This window comes from Bos grunniens, chromosome X, assembly GCF_055505025.1.
Source record: "Bos grunniens cultivar Pamir isolate PY7600 chromosome X, Bosgru_T2T1.0, whole genome shotgun sequence".
NCBI classification, from domain to species: domain Eukaryota; kingdom Metazoa; phylum Chordata; class Mammalia; order Artiodactyla; family Bovidae; genus Bos; species Bos grunniens.
In genome coordinates, this window is record NC_141194.1 from 3,039,623 (window position 1) to 3,059,315 (window position 19,693).

Genomic DNA, 19,693 nt, shown 5'->3' on the forward strand with positions numbered 1-19,693 from the left:
GGATGCTCCGCAACAAGAGAAGCCACCGCAATGAGAAGTCCAGTGCAAAACCGTTACTAGAGAGTAGCCCCCTGCTCGCTGCAACTCGAGAAAGCCCGTGCACTGCAAGGAAGACCCAGCACAACCTAAAATAAATAAATATTTTAAAAATTAAAAAAAAAAAAAAAAAGCCAGCACTGAGTCTCAGAGCACGAAGGATATGGAGCCTGGGGTTGACGCATTTGCAAACACATAAGGAAATCAAGAGAGGGAAAGAGAAGCGGGCAATCATACAAACAGCAACAACGTTACTGAACTCAGTAAACAGTGCATGTCTGAAAAGCACAGAGGAAGGCAAGCTGGGGCCGTGTGCAGTCAGGCCCAGGCGGCCCAGACCCAGGCTGCTAGACTCAGTGGCACCTGGAAAAAAAAAAACCTGCAAAATGTCTTACCAACAAAGGAAGGAAAGAGATGAGCGCAAACCAAAAACTTGCCAGGCTGAGCACAGGGTCCCAAGTGTGCCAACAACGCAACCAGGGAGATTTAGATGCAGGAAGTGAACTTACCTCCTCAGCTGCAAGCCTCGGGGAGGAAACTGAGGTGTCCTGGTCACAGGGAAATCCCAGAGGACACAGCGTGTCCAGCGAGCAATCCCGGGAGGGCCGAGGTGCAGAGCGGCAAACTGAGCAAAGGTCTCCGCTCTAGCCATCTACGCCTGATCTGCCGTAAAGCTACGTCGTAAACGTAGGTCGTACGGCTGGGTCTGCTTTTCGACCTGCCTGCTGCACTAGCTTATGCTATGCTATGCTATGTTAAGTCACTTCAGTCGTGTCCGACTCTGCGACCGCATAGACGGCAGCCTACCAGGCTCCCCCATCCCTGGGATTCTCCAGGCAAGAATACTGGAGTGGGTTGCCATTTCCTTCTCCAATGCATGAAAGTGAAAGTGAAGTCGCTAAGTCGTGTCCGACCCTCAGCGACCCCATGGACTGCAGCCTACCAGGCTCCTCCGTCCATGGGATTTTCCAAGCAAGTGTACTGGAGTGGGGTGCCATTGTGTTCAAACCTAGGCAGCATATGAAAATGCAGGGACGTTACATTGTCAACAAAGGTCCGTCTAGTCAAGGCTATGGTTTTTCTAGTAGTCATGCATGGATGTGAGAGTTGGACTATAAAGAAGGCTGAGCGCCAAAGAATTGATGCTTTTGAACTGTGGTGTTGGAGAAGACTCTTGAGAGTCCCTTGGACTGCAAGGAGATCCAACCAGTCCATCCTAAAGGAAATCAGTCCTGAATATTCATTGGAAGGACTGATCATTCATTTAGTTTGAAGCTGAAACTCCAATCCTTTGGCCACCTGATGCGAAGAGCTGACTCATTGGAAAAGACCCTGATGCTGGGAAAGATTGAAGGCAGAAAAAGGGGATGACAGAGGATGCGATGGTTGGATGGCATCACTGACTCGATGGACATGAGTTTGAGTAAACTCCAGGGGTTGGTGATGGACAGGGAAGCCTGGCGTGCTGCAGTCCGTGGGGTCGCAAAGAGTAGGACACGACTGAGCAACTGAACAGTACTGAATTTAAGAATACACTAAGTGTAATCCCAACTCAAATTACCTTCAGCCTGATTTCAAAAATGTAGATGGCCACTTCAAGACGACCAGACTTGAAGAGAAGTATGAGAGAGGGGAGGTAAAAACTTGACATTCCTTTTTCTAAACCGTGTATGGGCAGAATTCATAAACCAAAGAAGACTTGGAGTCAGTGGAAGTTTTATTTCAATATTTAGTTGAAGCTTTTTTTTTTTTTCAAAGAGGGGCTTCCTTGGTGGCTCAGACAGTAAAGAATCTGCCTGCAATGTAAGAGATCTGGGTTCGATCCCTGGGTCTGGAGGATCCCCTGGAGAAAGAAATGGCAACCCACTGCAGTATTCTTGCCTGGAGAATCCCATGGACAGAGGAGCCTGGCGGGCTGCAGTCCACGGGGTCTCATAGAGTCAGACACGACTGAAGAATAACAACCAAGCAGACATCCTCTTATTCATAAGCGGTGCCACAGAACGAACACAGGTTGTGGAATCCAAGCTGAGTTTGGGTGACCTTGACTGGCTTTATCCATGGTCGGTCTTAACAGGGAAATGAAAATGCGTGTCCAGGGTCCAAGAGACCACTCAAACGGTAGCTGCTTAATTCAATGTTAGTTACTGTTGCGTTTATTGTAGAGGAAATGCTATTCTTGGTTGAATCTCCGGACCTCAGGGCTACTCCAGGTTCTCTGAATTCTCATTGGTTGGTAGCGTGGGTCACCCTCAAAGTACCTTGTTGAGGATCTGAGTGGGAGGAAGCATGCACGCTCAAAGCACAGGTGCTTTGGCTAGGTATATGGGAAAAGGTGGTGAGAGTGTTTAATGCCAACGGGGCAATATTAAAAAAAAAAAACCCAGAGGTCCAGTGGCTAAGACTCTGTGCTCCCAAAGCAGGCAGCCAGGGTTCAATCCATGGTCAGGGAGCTAGATGCCAGATACTTCAGCTAAGACTTTGCAAGACCCCACATGTCACTACAAGAGACCCCAGAAGCCACAACCACAAAACCTACATGCCACAACTAAACACCCCACATGCCACAACTAAGATCTGGCATGATCAAATAAATACATTAAAAAAAAATTTTTTTTAATCACTGGGAGAAGCAGTGGCTTCCAAAAGCGACCAGTCCCAGTTCCCAGCCTCCTGCCACATTCCCCAGCTGGTAGCATCTTGCCGGTGGGCAGCACCACCCAGACATCTCCCCCCACACCGCCCCACCCCCGGATGTGTGAATCCTGCCGGGTGAACCCTTTTCCAGGCGCCTGAAGAGCCAGCAAGCCTCATCCTCCTCAGAAGTCGGGGTCCCAGGCCCCCAGACTTGGAGTTCTGTGAAGCTCAGTCTCTCCCCTCTGATCTCCGCCTCCGGGAGTGGAAGCTGCTTTCTCGGGTAACTAGCTCTGTGACCACAGATGCTCTCTTGCCCTTTTCAGTCTTCCAATAGCCTCTGAACCATTTCCCTCTATTAAATTCTCTGCTTAAAAAAAAAAAAATTCACAGGGAGAAGGGTGGGTTCATTGACAGAAAGGCTACATTCTGCAATGGAGGCTGTGGTGCAGGTCTGTGGCTTTAGGCTAGTAGGGTTGTTACTAGGTACCTCAGCCACTGTTATATCTGTAGCTAGGACTTGCCAGGTGGCAGAGTGGTAAACAATCCGCCTGCCAATGCAGGATACGTGAATTCGATCCCTGTGTCATGAAGATCCCCTGGAGGAGGGCATGGCATCCCACTGCAGTATTCTTGCCTGGAGAATCCCATGGACAGAGGAACCTGGCGAGCTGCAGTCCCTGGGGTCACAAAGAGTCTGACACGACTGAACGTCTCAGCACATAGATGCCCCTGAACATAAGGAATGCAAATTCTTCCAAGTGATCTTTCTAACAAAGAATTCAGAGGGAGTTGTGTGTGTTCCCAGGTTAAGCAGTGTAACTATCTGTTGCCTCTGTAAGTGTGGTGGTTTAGACTATATAAAACTAACGAAGCGGGAAGGGATAAGGAGTTTGGGAGGGACATGGACACACTGCTGTATTCAACATGGAGAACCAACAAGAACCTGCTGTCCAGCACAGGGAACTCTGCTCAGTGTCACGTGGCAGCCTGGATGGGAGGGGAGTTTGGGGGAGAACGGATACATGTGTATATATGGCTGAGTCCCTTTGCTGTCCATCCAAAACCATCCCAACATTGTTAATCGATTATACCCAGGGGGGTCAAACCCAGGTCTCCCGCATTGCAGGCGGTTTCTTTACCAGCTGACCAACAAGGGAAGCCCGACCATACCTCAATACAAAATAAAAAATTCAAAAGGAAAAAAAAAAAACTCAAGAACCACCCACCCTGTATGCTTAGGCAGTCAGCCAGGTGGAGCCTCGGTTTTGAGTGTGATAAACTAACGTGGAAACTGAGACTTGTCCCATCTCTGCTCTTAAACCTCCTGAAATTCTGCAGCCAGTGCCTCAGACGTTAGTGGGAACCGAACGGAAGGGAACCTGGACTCTTAATTAGGTGTTTGCCTGTGATGTGAGAGACTGTTGTACTTTTATTCTTTTACATGTAGCTGTCTGGTTTTCCCAGGAGCCTTTATCAAAGAGACTTGTCTTTTCTACAGTGAATAATCTTGCCTTCTTTGCATAGATTAACGGACTTAGGCGTGTGGGTTTCCCTCTGGGTTCTCTACTCTGAGTCACTGATCGGTGTGTGTATGCCTCTGCTACTGCTATGCTAATTACTTACCTTTGTAGCATGGTCTGAAGTCCCCTGATTTATTTTTCCTTCTCAAGACTGGTTCAGCTACTCAGGGTCTCTTGTGTTTGCATACAAACTCTTGGCCCAATTCTGTGAAAAATTCCATCTGTGATGAGATAGGAATTGCACTGAATCTATAGGTTGCCCTGGAAAACACGCTCTTTTCTAAGAAGATTGATTCTTCCAGTCCAAGAACACAGTATTTCATGCCATCCATTTGTGTCCTCTTCAGTTATTTTCCTCAACTTCTTAAATGTTTTTGGATCACAGGTGTTTTGGTTCCTTTCTTGTTGCTGTTCAGTCGCTCAGTCATGTCCGACTCTCTGCTTCCCTGGGTAGGTTTATTCTTAGGTGTTGTATTCTTTTTGACATGAATGATAAATGTGATTGTTTCCTTAATTTCTCTAATAGTTCACTGTTTGTGTGTAGAAATGCTGCAGATTTCTGTATATTAATTTTGTATCCTTCAACTTTCACTAAACTGATGAGGTCTCGTAGTTTTCGCATGTCTTTAGGATTTTCTGTGTATGTATATGGAGAAGGCAATGGCACCCCACTCCAGTATTCTTGCCTGGAGAATCCCAGGGACAGAGGAGCCTAGCGGGCTGCCGTCTATGGGGTCACACAGAGTCGGACACGACTGAAGCGAATTAGCAGCAGCAGCAGTATATGTATATGTTGAGTAAGTGTGTGCTCAGTCACTTCAGTCTTGCTTCAGTTCAGTTAAGTTCAGTTCAGTCACTCAGTCGTGTCCGACTGTTTGCAACTCCATGAACTGCAGCTCGCCAGGCCTCCCTGTCCATCACCAACTTTCGGAGTTTACCCTAATTCATGTCCATTGAGTCGGTGATGCCATCTAACCATCTCATCCTCTGTCGTCCCCTTCTCATCCTGACCTCAATCTTTCCCAGCATCAGGGTCTTTTCTAATGAGTCAGCTGTTCGCATCAGGTGGCAAAGTATTGGAGTTTCAGCTTCAGCATCAGTCCTTCCAATGAACACTCAGGACTGATCTCCTTTAGAATGGACTGGTTGGATCTCCTTGCAGTCCAAGGGACTCTCAAGAGTCTTCTCCAACACCACAGTTCAAAAGCATCAATCCTTCTGCACTCAGCTTTCTTTATAGTCCAACTCTCACATCCATACATGACCACTGGAAAATCCATAGCCTTGACCAGACGGACCTTTGTTGACAAAGTAATGTGTCTGCTTTTTAATATGTGGTCTAGGTTGGTCATAACTTTCCTTCCAAGGAGTAAGTGTCCGTCTTGCTTAGGTGTTCCATTGTGAGCTGTGTCTGATTCTTTGCAACCCCATGGATTACAGCCTGCCAGGCTCCTCTGTCCATGGGATTCTCCAGGCAAGAATCCTGGAGTGAGTTGTCATGCCCTATTCCAGGGGATCTCCCCAGCCCAGGCACAGAACCCGCATCTCTTATGTCTCCTGCACTGACAGGCAGGTTCTTTACCACTAGCACCACTTGGGAAGCCGTGTATGTATAGCAAACAGTGACAGTTTTACTCTTCCTTTTCCAGTTTGTGTTCCTTTTATTTGATTTTGTTTTCCTCTGCTCGGACTAGGCCTTCTAAAATGGTGTTGAATAATAGTGGTGAGAGTGGACATCCTTGTCTTGTTCCTCATCTTAGAGGGAAAGCTGTCAGCTTTTCACCATCGAGTATTACATTACCCGATAGCTCAGTTGGTACAGAATCCGCTTGCAATGCAGGAGACCTGGGTTTGATTCCTGAGTTGGGAAGATCCCTTAGAGAAGGGATAGGCCACCCACTCCAGTATTCTTGGGCTTCCCCGTGGCTCAGCTGGTAAAGAATCCACCTGCAATGTGGGAGGCCTGGGTTCAATCTGTGGGTTGGGAAGATCCCCTGGAGAAGGGAACAGCTACCCACTCCAGTATTCTTTAGCTTCCCTGTGGCTCAGCTGGTAAAGAATCCACCTGCAATGCAGGAGACCTGGGTTTGATTCCTGAGTTGGGAAGATCCCCTGGAGAAGGGATAGGCTACCCGCTACAGTATTCTTGGGCTTCCCTGGTGGCTCAGCTGGTAAACAATCCACCTGCAATGTGGTAGACCTGGGTTCAATCCGTGGGTTGGGAAAATCCCCTGGAGAAGGGAAAGGCTACCCACTCCAGTATTCTGGCCTGGAGAATTCCATGGACTGTATAGTCTGTGGGGTTGCAAAGAGTCAGACACGACTGAATGACTTTCACTTTCCTTTCACTTTGTCATTTATGGGCTTTATTTTGTTAAGGTAGGTTTCCTCTCTGCCCACTTTCTGGAGAGGTTTTCTCATAAATGGATCTTGACATAACAGCCTTTTTATGAGCAAGCTCTTCGTTTATGGGATCAATCTTGCTGGTGCGTTTTCCTGGTCTATGTGAAGAGAACAATCGTACGACAAGGGAAGAAAACCAAATGCCTCCCAATTACCAGGTGAAAGGTACTTCCAGCCTCCTCGAGTCCTGTTTTACTGTGGATGCTGCAGACATATTTTAATCGCTTTTTTAGGACTTTCTTTATTTTAACTGGAGGATAATTACAATATTGTGATAGTTTCTGCCATACATCAGTATGAATCGGGCATAGGTATCCGTGTGTCCACTCCATCCTGAACCCGCCTCCCACCTCTCTCCCCACCACTTCCCTCTAGTCTGTGATCAAAGCATTGGCTTTGGCTGCCCTGAGTCATACATCAAACTCCCACTGTCTATCTGTTTGACATATGGTAGTGTATATGTTTCAACGCTAGTCTCTCAAATCAGCCCACCTTCCCCTTCTCCCACTGAATCCAAAAGTCTGTTCTTAATGTCTCTGTCTCCTTTACTGCCCTGCATGTAGGACCATCTTTCTAGATTCCATATTTATGCATTAATATATGATATTTGTCCTTCTGTTTCTGACTTACTTCACTCTGTATAATAGGTTCTAGGCTCATCCACCCCATTAGAACTGGCTCAAATGTGTTCCTTTTTATAGTTGAGTAATATTCCATTCTGTATATGTACCACAACTTAGTTATCCATTCATCTGTCGATGAACATCTAGGCTGCTTTTGTGTCCTGGCTATTGTACATAGTGCTTCAGTGAACATTGGGATATGTGTGTCTTTTTCAATTCTGGTTTCCTCAGGATAATAGCTTCTTAAAATCGAAGTAGAGTTGAATTTACTGTGCTTTGCTGATTTTTCCTGTACAGCAAAGTGATTCAGTTATACATCTGTATACATTTTTCTTCATATTCTTTTCTGTTGGGGTTTGGACAATGACATGGCAACCCAGTCCAGTATTCTTGCCGGGAGAATCACATGGACAGAAGAGCCTGGTGGGCTATGGTCCATAGGGTCACAAAGAGTCAGACATGACTGAAGTGACTAAGAATGCATGATTTATCCCAGGAGCTTGGATATAGGTCCCTGTGCTATACAGAAGGATCTTGTCATTCATCCATTGTAATATTAATAGTTTGCGTCACTTAACTCCAAACTCCCAGTCCATCGCTCTCCTGTTTCTGTCCCTGGTGAAGACCACAAGTGTGTTCTCTGTGTCTGAGTCTGCTGTAGGCTCATTTCTGCTGTATTGTAGATTTCACATATAAATGGTATCGTGCAATGTTTTTCTTTGTCTGACTTGAAACCACTCAGTATGATCATCTGTATTTGCATCTGTGTTGCTGCAAAGGGACTGCAGCCTGCCAGGCTCCTCTGTCCATGGGATTCTCCAGGAAAGAATACTGGAGTGGGTTGCCCTTTCCTCCTCCAGGGGATCTTCCCGACCCAGGGATGGAACCCATGTCTCCTGCTTGGCAGGCAGATTCTTTACCGCTGAGCCACTGGGGAAGCCTTGAATGTTTTATTCTAGAACCCTACTAAAGACAGTAGCCCTGATGTGTCCACTCAGGTAGCCCTGACTGACTGCTCCAAAGAGGTAAGTGGGGAGCCACAATATATAGATGTTTCTGCTTGGGGGCTGGTACATGTAGTGGAACATCAAAAGATGACATCTATTCACAAAAAGCCAAACATCTGAAGGTAATAATGTTAACTCTTCTTCTGTCTTTGGGAAGTAAGTATCTTTTGGCCTTTGTATACAGTAAAAAGATGGTTGGATGGCATCACTGACTCGATGGACGTGAGTTTGAGCAAGCTCCGGGAGTTGGTGATGGACAGGGAAGCCTGGCGTGCTGCAGTCCCCGGGGTCGCAAAGAGTCCAAACCGAGCTGGTTACTGAACAACAGAAATGTTTGGGAATGTGTAAGGGTCTGGGCTCACTGAAGACATTCCAGGATGTCTTCCAGGCATGGTAATAAAGGCAATTGTGCTTGGCGGTGTCTTTTCGAAGGTGTTTGTGTGGTTAATTACTTTTTGACGTCCCAGGATGCTGGTGAGTCGTTGTCAGTGGGGACGCAGAATGGTACAGGCACTCTGGGAGATAATTTGTAAGTTCTGGCTTCTTACCAAATTTATTATTTTTTATTTATTTGGCTGAGCCAGGTCTTAGTCACACCACACGAGATTTTTTAATTCCAGCACACAAGATGTTTAGTTGTGGCATGCAAATTCTTAGCTGTGGCATAAGGAATCCAGTTCCCAGACCAGGGGTCACACTGGGGCCCCCTACATCGGGAGCACAGAGTCTTAGCCACTGGACCAGCAGGGAAGTCCCTGGCACTTTCTTAAAAGTAAACATACCGTTAACCATGCGAAGCAGCAGTAACAGTCCTTGGCATTTCCCCTAAGGAGTCGAGAACTTCACATCTGCACTGTAACCTGCCCATGGAAGTTTGTGGCATCTGTATTCACAACTTGGAAGCAGCCACGATGTCCTTCAGTAGGTGAACCGGCTAATAAAATGTGGTTCATCCCCGTAACAGGCTGTTAGTCGTCACTAAAAAGAAATGAGCCGTCAAGCCGTGAAAGGACACGGAAGAGACATAAAGGCATTTCACTGAGTGGAGGAAGCTAGTCTGAAAAAGCTACCTTCTCTGCGATGCCGACCTGGTGAAATTCTAAGGAAGGAAAAAATGATAGGAAAGGTAGAAAGATCAGCAGCTGCCTGGGTGGGGAAGGGGTGAACAGCTGGGGCACACGAATTTTAGTAGTGAGAATACTGGTATTAGAATGGTGGATAATGGAACTATGCGTGTGTGGGTGCTACGCTGCTTTGGTCTTGTCCCACTCTTTGCGGCCCCATGGACTGTAGCCCAACGGGCTCCTCTGTTCATGGGCTTCTCCAGGCATGAATACTGGAGTAGGTTGCCATGCCTTCCTCCTGGTGTGTGTGTGTGTATGTGTATGAATACACACGTATACATTTGAATATACACATATACATTTGAATATAGATGTATATGTGTGACTAGACGTGTATACGTTTGAATAACCATGTATACATTAGAATATGTATGCATACATAGAATATGCACACATTTGAATGTACACATATACATTTGAATATAGACATGTATATTTGAATATGCATGTATATATTTGAATATGCACGTGTGCATTTGAATATGCACACATGCACATGTATGTTTCGTTATGCATTTATATATTTTAATATTCATATATATGAATATATGTTCAAGTCCATAGAACATATTAACACCAAGAATAAAGCCCAATGTAAGCGATGGGGTGGTGGTGATCTGTCATATAGGTCTGTTAGTTTAACAAACGTACCACTCTGGGTGGTGAGAGGAACATTCATGATGGGGGAGGCTGTGCATATGTGCAGGGGGTTGGGGATGGGTTTCTGAAAACTCTCTCTGCCTTCCTCTCAATTATGCTAGAAACCTTCTAGCACAGGGAACTCTATTCAATATTTTATAATAACCTATACATGAAAAGAATCTGAAAAAGAACACATATATATTACATATATGTATATGTGTGTGTATAACTGAATCACTGCTGTACATCTGAAACTAAAAGACATTATAAATCAACTCAGTTCAGTCGCTCAGTCGTGTCCAACTCTTTGCGACCCCATGGACTGAAGCACAATAGGCTTCCCTGTCCATCACCAACTCCCAGAGTTTACTCAAACTCATGTCCATTGAGCTGGTGATGCCATCCAACCGTCTCATCCTCTGTCGTCCCCTTCTCCTCCCGCCTTCAATCTTTCCCAGCATCAGGGTCTTTTCAAATGAGTCAGTTCTCTGCATCAGGTGGCCAGCGTATTGGAGCTTCAGCTTCAGCATCAGTCCTTCTAATGAACACTCAGGACTGATTTCCTTTAGGATGGACTGGTTGGATCTCCTTGCAGCCCAAGGGACTCTTAAGAGTCTTCTACAACACCACAGTTCAAAAGCATCAATTCTTTGGCACTCAGCTTTCTTTATAGTCTTTATATAAATCTTTATATTTGTAAATATATATAATATACCGGAGAAGGCAATGGCAACCCACTCCAGTACTCTTGCCTGGAAAATCCCATGGATGGAGGAGCCTGGTGGGCTGCAGTCCATGGGGTCGCTGAGGGTCGGACACAACTGAACGACTTCACTTTCACTTTTCACTTTCATGCATTGGAAAAGGAAATGGCAACCCACTCCAGTGTTGTTGCCTGGAGAATCCCAGGGATGGGGGAGCCTGGTGGGCCGTCTATGAGGTTGCACAGAGTCGGACATGACTGAAGCAACTTAGCAGCAGCATATATAATATACAAATATAATATATATATGTCTTCATATAAATCAAGTAAATTCAATTAAAAAAGAAATAAATGCTAAAACAAATTTTAAAAACAAAAAGATTATGCTCTGAAACTAAATCAGCTATGCAATCTTTAAACTCCACAGATACCTCTCATAGCTTAAATCATAAGTATCAGTTTCACATACTGTCTTAAAAAGAGCACACTATATTTGCTCAGCCACAAAGAAGTCTGGGCAACGTGAGTCACCTATGGCCTTTCCTTAAAATTCAAAGTCCCCAGGGAATCCACCAATTGCCCTCCACATAGAGACCCAAACTAAGTGAAGTCACAGACTGAGTAGCTCTCTGTACACAGATGTTCACAGCGGTGTGATTTACAGTATCTGGAAAGTGCCAACAATCTAACTGTCCATCCATGGGTGAGTGGATAAACAGCATGGTGTATCCATATTATGGACTATTGAAAAAACGTGAAAGTGTTAAGCCACTCACTCCTCTTCAACTCTTTGTGATCCCCTGGACTGTAGACTGCCAGGTTCCTCTGTCCATGGGATTCTCCAGGCAAGGATACTGGAGTGGGTTGCCGTGCCCTCCTCCAAGGGATCTTCCTGACCCAGGGATCGAAACTGGGTCTCCTGCATCTCCTGCATTGCAGACAGACTTCTTTACCTCCTGTGCCACCAGGGAAATCCCAATTCAGCCTTCAAAAGGAAAATCTCTTGACACAGGGTGAATGAACCTTGAGGACAGGATGCTACATGATGCAAACCAGATAGAAAGAGAAATATTGCATGTTTCCTTATATGTGAGGCACTTAGAGCAGGTACCTACATAAGCAGAGTGGGGTTGGGGGGTTAGGGCTGAAGGAGACAGGATGGAGTAGCTAATGCATACAGAATTTTACTTTTGCCCAAAAAGCTTTGGAGACAGATGGGGGGTGATGGCTGCTCAAGTACTATGTAAGTACTTCATGTGACCGAACTACTCTTTAGGTTTTTTTTTTTTTAAGCCTTTATTAAACTTTTTACAATACTGCTTAAGTTTTATGTTCTGGTTTTGTGGCCATGAGTCCTGTGGGATCTTAGCTTCGAAACGAGGGATTGAACCCACACTCCCTGAGTTGGAAGGTAAGTCTCAACCACTAGAGTTCCAGGGAAGTCCTCTACTCTTCAGTTTAAAGGGATAAAATTTATGTGTGTGTGTTTTTTTAACCACAGTTTTAAAAAATAATAGTAATAATAATAAGCTGGCCCTAGGGATACAGACGGAGAAGGCAATGGCACCCCACTCCAATACTCTTGCCTGGAAAATCCCATGGATGGAGGAGCCTGGTGGGCTGCCGTCTATGGAGTCAAACAGAGTCGGACACGACTGAAGTGACTTAGCAGCAGGGATACAGAAGCGTGAGGTTGAAAGCCCCATGAAGTCATCAATCCATGTGTGCATAGTAAGTCGCTTCAGTCATGTCTGACTCTTTGCGACTCCATGGACTGTAGCCCACCAGGCTCCTCTGTCCATGGGATTCTCCAGGCAAGAATACTGGAGTGGGTTGTCATCTCCTTCTGCAGAGGATCTTGTCGACCCAGGAATTGGACCTGCATCTCTTGTGTCTCCTGCACTGCAAGCAGGTTCTTTACCACCCGCGCCACCTAGTTGGGGGCTGTATATATATCTGAAGCCTAGACATAACCAGGCTTCAAATGACACACCTCCAGAAAGTGTTGGAGACGTAAGGAGACTTAAACGTGGGTTGGCTCCCCTGATAGCTCAGTTGATAAAGAATCCACCTGCAATGCAGGAGACCCCAGCTAGATTCCTTGGTTGGGAAGATCCCCTGGAGAAGGGAGAGACTACGCACTCCAGTATTCTTGGACTTCGTGTGGCTCAGCTGGTAAAGAATCTGCCTGCAATGGGGGAGACCTGGGTTCAATCCCCCGGTCGGGAAGATCCCCTGGAGAAGGGAAAGGCTACCCACTTCAGTATTCTGGCCTGGAGAATCCCATGGACTCTATGGTCCATGGGGTCTCAGAGTCGGACACGACTGAGTGAGTTTTGCTTTTACTTTCAAACATAGGTACCCTGGAAAGAAAAGGTATATTTTCACATTGAAGGTTATCTAAAAAAAGAATTTCTATTAAAAAAAAAAAACTTCATGGCTCTGCTCTCCATTAGGTGCTAAAAAGGTCACGCTTTTAGAAGGAAAATGGCTCATTAGCATTTTATTCCTAGTTCTTTGATTATACTTGCCACTGCACCACTGCTTCTGAGCAGACTGTATTGTTTAAGACTATCACTTGGCTGAAGTTTCACCAAACCTGTGGCCACTGACCTAAAATAAAAATTGCTCAATTAGGAAGTTAACCTAAAACAAATGTTAAGGAAATCATGCAGGAAGAACATAAAAAAAAAAAAAAAAAACACCACATTTCTTTTTGTGTTACGATAGGAAAAGAAAGCCCATTAGCCAAGTGCTATGTGTAACCTTCGGTGTTTGTGCAGATGCAGAATTTTATGGCTTGCCTGTTTCTTCATTGGGAGATTTTACTAATAGAAGAGGGAGCGGACAAAGCCTCTTGAAAAGCCAGTGTTAATATACGATAGTTGTTTTTCTATTTCTGAGTTACTTTATTCTGTATGACAGACTCGAGGTCCATCCACCTCTCGACTATTGATTTACATTCATTCCTTTTCATGGCTGAGTAATATTCCATTGCGTGTGTATACCAAAGCTTTACCTGTTCATCTGTCAATGGTTGTCTAGGTGGCTTCCTTGTCTTGCCAGCTGCAAGCATGACTGCTGTGAATATTGGGGTACATAAGTCTTTGTGAATTATGGTTTTCATCAAGGGTATATGCCCAGTAGTGGGATTGCTGAGTCATATGGTAACCTTACTCCTAGCTTTTTAAGAAGTCTGCTTACTGTTCTTCATAGTGGGTGGATCAGTTTACTTTCTCATTAACGGTGCAAGAAGGGTTCCCTTTTTTCCACATCCTCTCCAGCATTTATTGTTTGTAGATTTTTTTTAAATTTTATTGTTTTTGGCTGTGCTGGGTCTCTGTTGCTGTGCCAGCTTTTCTCTGGTTGTGGCGAGCGGAGGCAACTCTCCAGTTGTGGTATGTGCGCTTCTCACTGAGCTGGCTTCTACTGTCGCAGAGCATGACCTCTAGGGCACATGGATTCAGTGGTTGCAGCTCCCGGACTCTGGAGCAGTTGTGGTTCAAGGGCTTTGTTTGCTCCATGGCATGTGGGATCTTCCTGGACCAGGGATCAAACACGTGTCTCCTGCATTGGCAGGCGGATTCTTTACCAGTGAGCCACCAAGGAAGCCCCCTTTGTAGATATTTTTGGTGATAGCCATTCTAACCGGTGTGAGGGGATACCTCTTTTGTAATCACTGCTGCTGCTGCTGCTGAGTCACTTCAGTCATGTCCGACTCTGTGCGACCCCATAGACAGCAGCCCACCAGGCTCCCTCGTCCCTGGGGTTCTCCAGGCAAGAACACTGGAGTGGGTTGCCGTTTCCTTCTCCAATGCATGAAAGTGAAAAGTGAAAGTGAAGTCGCTCAGTCGTGTCTGACCCTCAGCGACCCCATGGACTGCAGCCCACCAGGCTCCTCCATCCATGGGATTTTCCAGGCAAGAGTACTAGAGTGGGGTGCCATTGCCTTCTCTGTTGTAATCACTACCATGTGTAAAATAAATAGTTAGTGGGAAGCTGCTGTATAACACAGGGAGCTCAGCTTGGTGCTCTGTGATGAACCTAGAGGGGTGGGGTGGTGTGGTGGGAGGAGGGAGGCTTTAGAAGAAGGGGGTATAGGTATACATATGGCTGACTTATACAGCAGAAACCAACACAGCATTGTAAAGCAATTATCTTGCAATCAAAGAATAATTCTAAAAGGAAAAGCCAAGGTGAGTTCCTCCCTTTGAGCAACAGTAGGGTCTCCCGACCATCTCTCCCAAAAGGAGGCTTCCTTATGAATCAAGCCCTTTGGCTTCACACAAAAGAAAGACAAACATGTGTGTCTCCCTGACATCCTGTCCCAGGTGGAGCAGATGTTTTTGAGTCGCTCAGTCACGTCTGATTCTCTGTCGCCCCATGGACTGCAACACACCAGGCTCCTCTGTCCTCCACCATCTCCCAAAGATTGCTCAAACTCATATTCATTGAGTCAGTGATGCCATCCAACCATCTCATCCTCTGTCATCCCCTTCTCCTCTTGCCCTCAATCTTTCCCAGCTTCAGGGTCTTTTCCAAAGAACGGGCTCTTTGAATCAGGTGGCCAAAGTATTGGAGCTTCAGCATCAGTCCTTCCAATGAATATTCAGGGTCGATTTCCTTTAGGATTGACTGGTTTGATCTCCTTGCAGTCCAAGAGTCTTCTCCAGCACCACAGTTTCAAAGCATCAATTCTTTGCCACCCAGCCCTCTTTATAGTCCAACTCTCACATCCATGCATGACTCCTGGAAAAACCATAGCTTTGACTAAATGGACCTTTATCAGTAAAGTGATGTCTCTGCTTTTTAATATGCTGTCTAGATTGGTCATAGCTGTTCTCCCAAGGAGCAAGCGGCTTTTTAATTTCATGCCTGTAGTCACCATCCACAGCAATTTTGGAGTCCAAGAAAATAAAGTCTGTCACTGTTTCCATTTTTCCCCATCTGTTTGTCATGAAGTGATGGCTGGATGCCATGATCTTAGGTATTTGAACGTTGAGTTTAAAACCAGCTTTTTCACTCTCCTTTCCCCTTCATCTAGAGGCTCTTTAGTTCCTCTTCACTGCCTGCCATAAGGGTGGTATCATCTGCATATCTGAGACTGATAGTTCTCCCAACAATCTTGATTCCAGCTTGTGCTTCAAGAAAACCCCGTCCCAGAGTGAGCACATAGTTCAGGAAACTTAACTTCAGGTGGCAAGAGGCAGGCAGACTACACCCTAGGACGTGTTTTCCTGCAGATACTATCACAAATACCACAGGTTGAGGGGATTACAACCAGAAATGTATCATCTCCCAGGACTGGAGGCCACGAGTCCAAAACCAAGATGCTGATAGGCCACCCTGCCTCGGAAATCTGAGAGGGACAGTGTGTGTTTGCCTCTTGGAGCATTAGGTGATTGTTGGTGCTCCTTGGTCTTCCTGGGTGTGAACGTGTTGGGTGGGCCAGAAAATCCATTTGGATTTTTCCATAGCCTCTTATAGGAAAACTCACAAATGTTTTTGACCAACCAGATACATCACTTTAGTCTCCGCCTCTATCATGACAAGGTCATCCACCCCCCAACCCCTGCATCATCATATGGTCTTCCCTTCTCTGTCTGTATCATTTTTTCCTTTATTCCTGGCCCTGCCGTGCGCCTTGTGGGGTCTTGGTTTCCTGGCCAGGGATGGAACCTGGGCCCTTGGCCATGGAAGTGCACAGTCCCAACCACTGGGGACCATCAGGGAAGTCTCCCTCTGTGTCTGCGTCTTAATCCTCATCCCTTAAGTGGACACCATTGACGGTGGGTTAGAACCCGCCCTAATGAGCTCATCTCACATTGATCGCATCTTCCCTGTCCATCATATCTGCCTCCTGTGACATCTGTTCAGAATGATGACATCTGCTCATGATGACTGGGAATTCCCAGGTGGCACTAGAGGTGAAGAATCTGCTTACCAATGCAGGAGATGTAAGAGACATGGGTTTGATCCCTGGGTGGAGAAGATCCCCTGGAGGAGGGCATGGCAACCCACTCCAGTATTCTTGCCTGGAGAATCCTATGGACAGAGGAGCCTGGCGGGCTACAGTCCATGGGGTCACCAAGAGTCAGACTCGATTGACTGATTAATAGTTTTAAATTTCAATTTCATAGAGAGATACATAGAAATAGATGATAAATAATAAGTAAACAGATGATAGATAATAGATTACTAGACCACCTGACCTGCCTCTTGAGAAACCTGTATGCAGGGCAAGAAGCAACAGTTAGAACTGGACGTGGAACAACAGACTGGTTCCAAATACGAAAAGGAGCACATCAGGGCTGTGTATATTGTCACCCTGCTTATTTAACTTATATGCGGAGTACATCATGCAAAATGCCAGGAGTACATCATGCAAAATGCCAGGCTGGATGAGGTCCAAGCTGGAATCAAGATTGCTGGCAGAAATGTTAGTAACCTCAGATATGCAGATGACACCACCCTTATGGCAGAAAGCAAAGAACTACTAAAGGGCCTCTTGATGAAAGTAAAAGAGGAGAGTGAAAAAGTTGGCTTAAAGTTCAACATTCAGAAAACTAAGATCATGGCATCTGATCCCATCACTTCATGGCAAATAGATGGGGAAACAATGGAAAGAATCAGAGACTTTATTTTGGGGGGCTCCCAAATCACTGCAGATGGTAACTGCAGTCATGAAATTAAAAGATGCATGTTCCTTGGAAGAAAAGCTGTAACCAACTTAGACAGCATATTAAAAAGCAGAGACATTACTTAGCCAATAAAGGTCTGTCTGGTCAAAGCTATGGTTTTTCCAGTAGTCATGTATGGATGTGAGACTTGGACTATAAAGAAAACTGAGTACTGAAGAATTGGTTATTTTGAACTGTGGTGTTGGAGAAGACTCTTGAGAGTCCCTTGGATGGCAAGGAGATCCAACCAGTCCATATGAAAGGAAATCAGTCCTGAATATTCGTTGGAAGGACTGATGCTGAGGCTGAAACTCCAATACTTTGGCCACCAGATGTGAAGAACTGACTCACTGGAAAAGACCCTGATGCTGGGAAAGATTGAAGGCAGGAGGAGAAGGGGACGACAGATGATGAGATGATTGGATGGCATCCCTACTTGATGGACGTGAGTTTGAATGAACACCTTGAGTTGGTGATGGACAGGGAGGCCTGGCATGCCGAGGTTCAAAGAGTCAGACATGATGGAGTGACTGAACTGAACTGAAGATAACAGATAGATATGGATAGATAGATACATTGAAAGGTGGATAGAGAGACAGACACAGATGATAGACAGATAATAGGTAAAGAAATGATAGGTAGATAATAGATAAATAGATGGATAATGGATAGATAGGTGATAAATAATCAGCAAATGATAGATATACACTTGGAAATATAGATAGAAGATGGAACGCATAATCGATAGACGGAAGATGACAGACATGTAGAATGGATGATAGGTAGATAGATGGTTCGGTAAGAAATCCGCCTTTAATGCAGGAGACACAGGTTTGATCCCTGGGTTGGGAAGATCCCCTGGAGGAGGAAATGGCAACCCACTCCAGTATTCTAGCCTGGAGAATCCCATGGACAGAGGAGCCTGGTGGGCTGCAGTCCATGGAGTTGCTAAGAATTGGGCACAACTGAGCGACTTTACTTTCACTTTTCACTTTCATGCATTGGAGAAGGACATGGCAACCCACTCCAGTGTTCTTGCCTGGAGAATCCCAGGGACAGGGGAGCCTCGTGGGCTGCCGTCTACGGGGTCGCACAGAGTTGGACATGACTGAGTGACTTAGTACACTCGCACTCGTGATGATTACAACTGTTTGAAAAAGAGCCTATTTCCAGGAAAAGTTCAGGTTCCTACTGCCAAGGATTTGGACTTGGAAATATACCTTCTTGCAGGACACGATTCACCCCCGTTGCACCACCCACGTGAGTTTGGAGGGCAATGAGTATAAGCATTGAGGATCCCACGGTCTTAGAGCCAGTGAGTGGATGAGGCTCTGTGTGTGACCTTAATCCTGGCTGACCCCTGGGTGAATGACCGCACCATTACTCAGACCGTCACCCACACAAGGAGTAGTACCAAAGGACGGGGTTGGGCAGGTGTTTCTGCATCTGGTGACCATCCCAGTGGTCCTCACCCCAACCCCAGCCTGCTCAAACCCTGTGGTCATGTGTACAGTTTCAACATTTTGTTCACTACAGATTTCATGGCATTGATTTTGCTTTTCACAAACGTGGCCTTAAACGCTATCATTCTGACGCCTGAATTTTCAGAACCGTTTAACTTCTCTACCCTGGATAAGACTCCTTGTCCCCTCACCCTAGTCCTCGCCTGGACCAATGATTATCAGAACGTGGTCCCAGATATAATATTCGAGCCCCCCTAACGTGGTCAAGTTGCCCTGAGTGATAACATTCTCTGAAAAGCTCAGTGACTTCTTGAAGCTCACGTCCGCTGGCTGTCTCAGACCCAAGGCAATTTACAACCTGCTTCCACCCAGGTTTTATTACTTCAAATGGATATTTAAATAGGCATTTCAATAATTTAAGCAGGCGTGCCAATAATTCATTGAGCATCACACTGGTGAGGAGCAAAGTGGGAAAGCAGACTGGGATGCACATTTCCTGAGTTCATTTCTTTCCAGTTCAGTACATCCAGACATCCAGATGCTGGTACAACCAGACGTGCTGAGTGGGAGGTAAGCCCAGGACAGAGTTGCGCTGGGCCCACGGGGGTCAAGACGTGGAAATCTCATCTTTAAGACTTGTGTTCTCTCTCTCATGTTGATGTAGTAAGTAAAGTCGCTCAGTCGTGTCCAACTCTTTGCGACCCCATGGACTGTAGCCTACTAGGCTCCTCTGTCCATGGGATTCTCCAGGCAAGAGTACTAGAGTGGGTTGCCATTTCCTTCTCCAGGGGATCTTCCCGACCCAGGGATCAAACCCAGGGGGATCGATCTCAAGTGAGTGTAGAGGGCTCACTT

General features: G+C 45.9%; 1 long non-coding RNA gene across 6 annotated transcripts in view; it reads right to left on the bottom strand.

Annotated features, from left to right (window-relative positions):
- The window catches only part of LOC147339703 (uncharacterized), a 254,010-nt gene extending 253,287 nt beyond the window's left edge, over window positions 1–723 (bottom strand). For 4 of the 6 annotated variants that reach the window (XR_015158783.1, XR_015158782.1, XR_015158780.1 and 1 more), the window contains exon 1: window positions 546–704. This is a non-coding gene — a long non-coding RNA (uncharacterized LOC147339703). Of the gene's footprint in view, window positions 1–545 lie in introns of all 6 variants that reach the window. The other 2 variants (XR_015158781.1, XR_015158779.1) reach the window with 1 other exon arrangement.
- Between the last annotated feature and the right edge of the window lie 18,970 nt (window positions 724–19,693).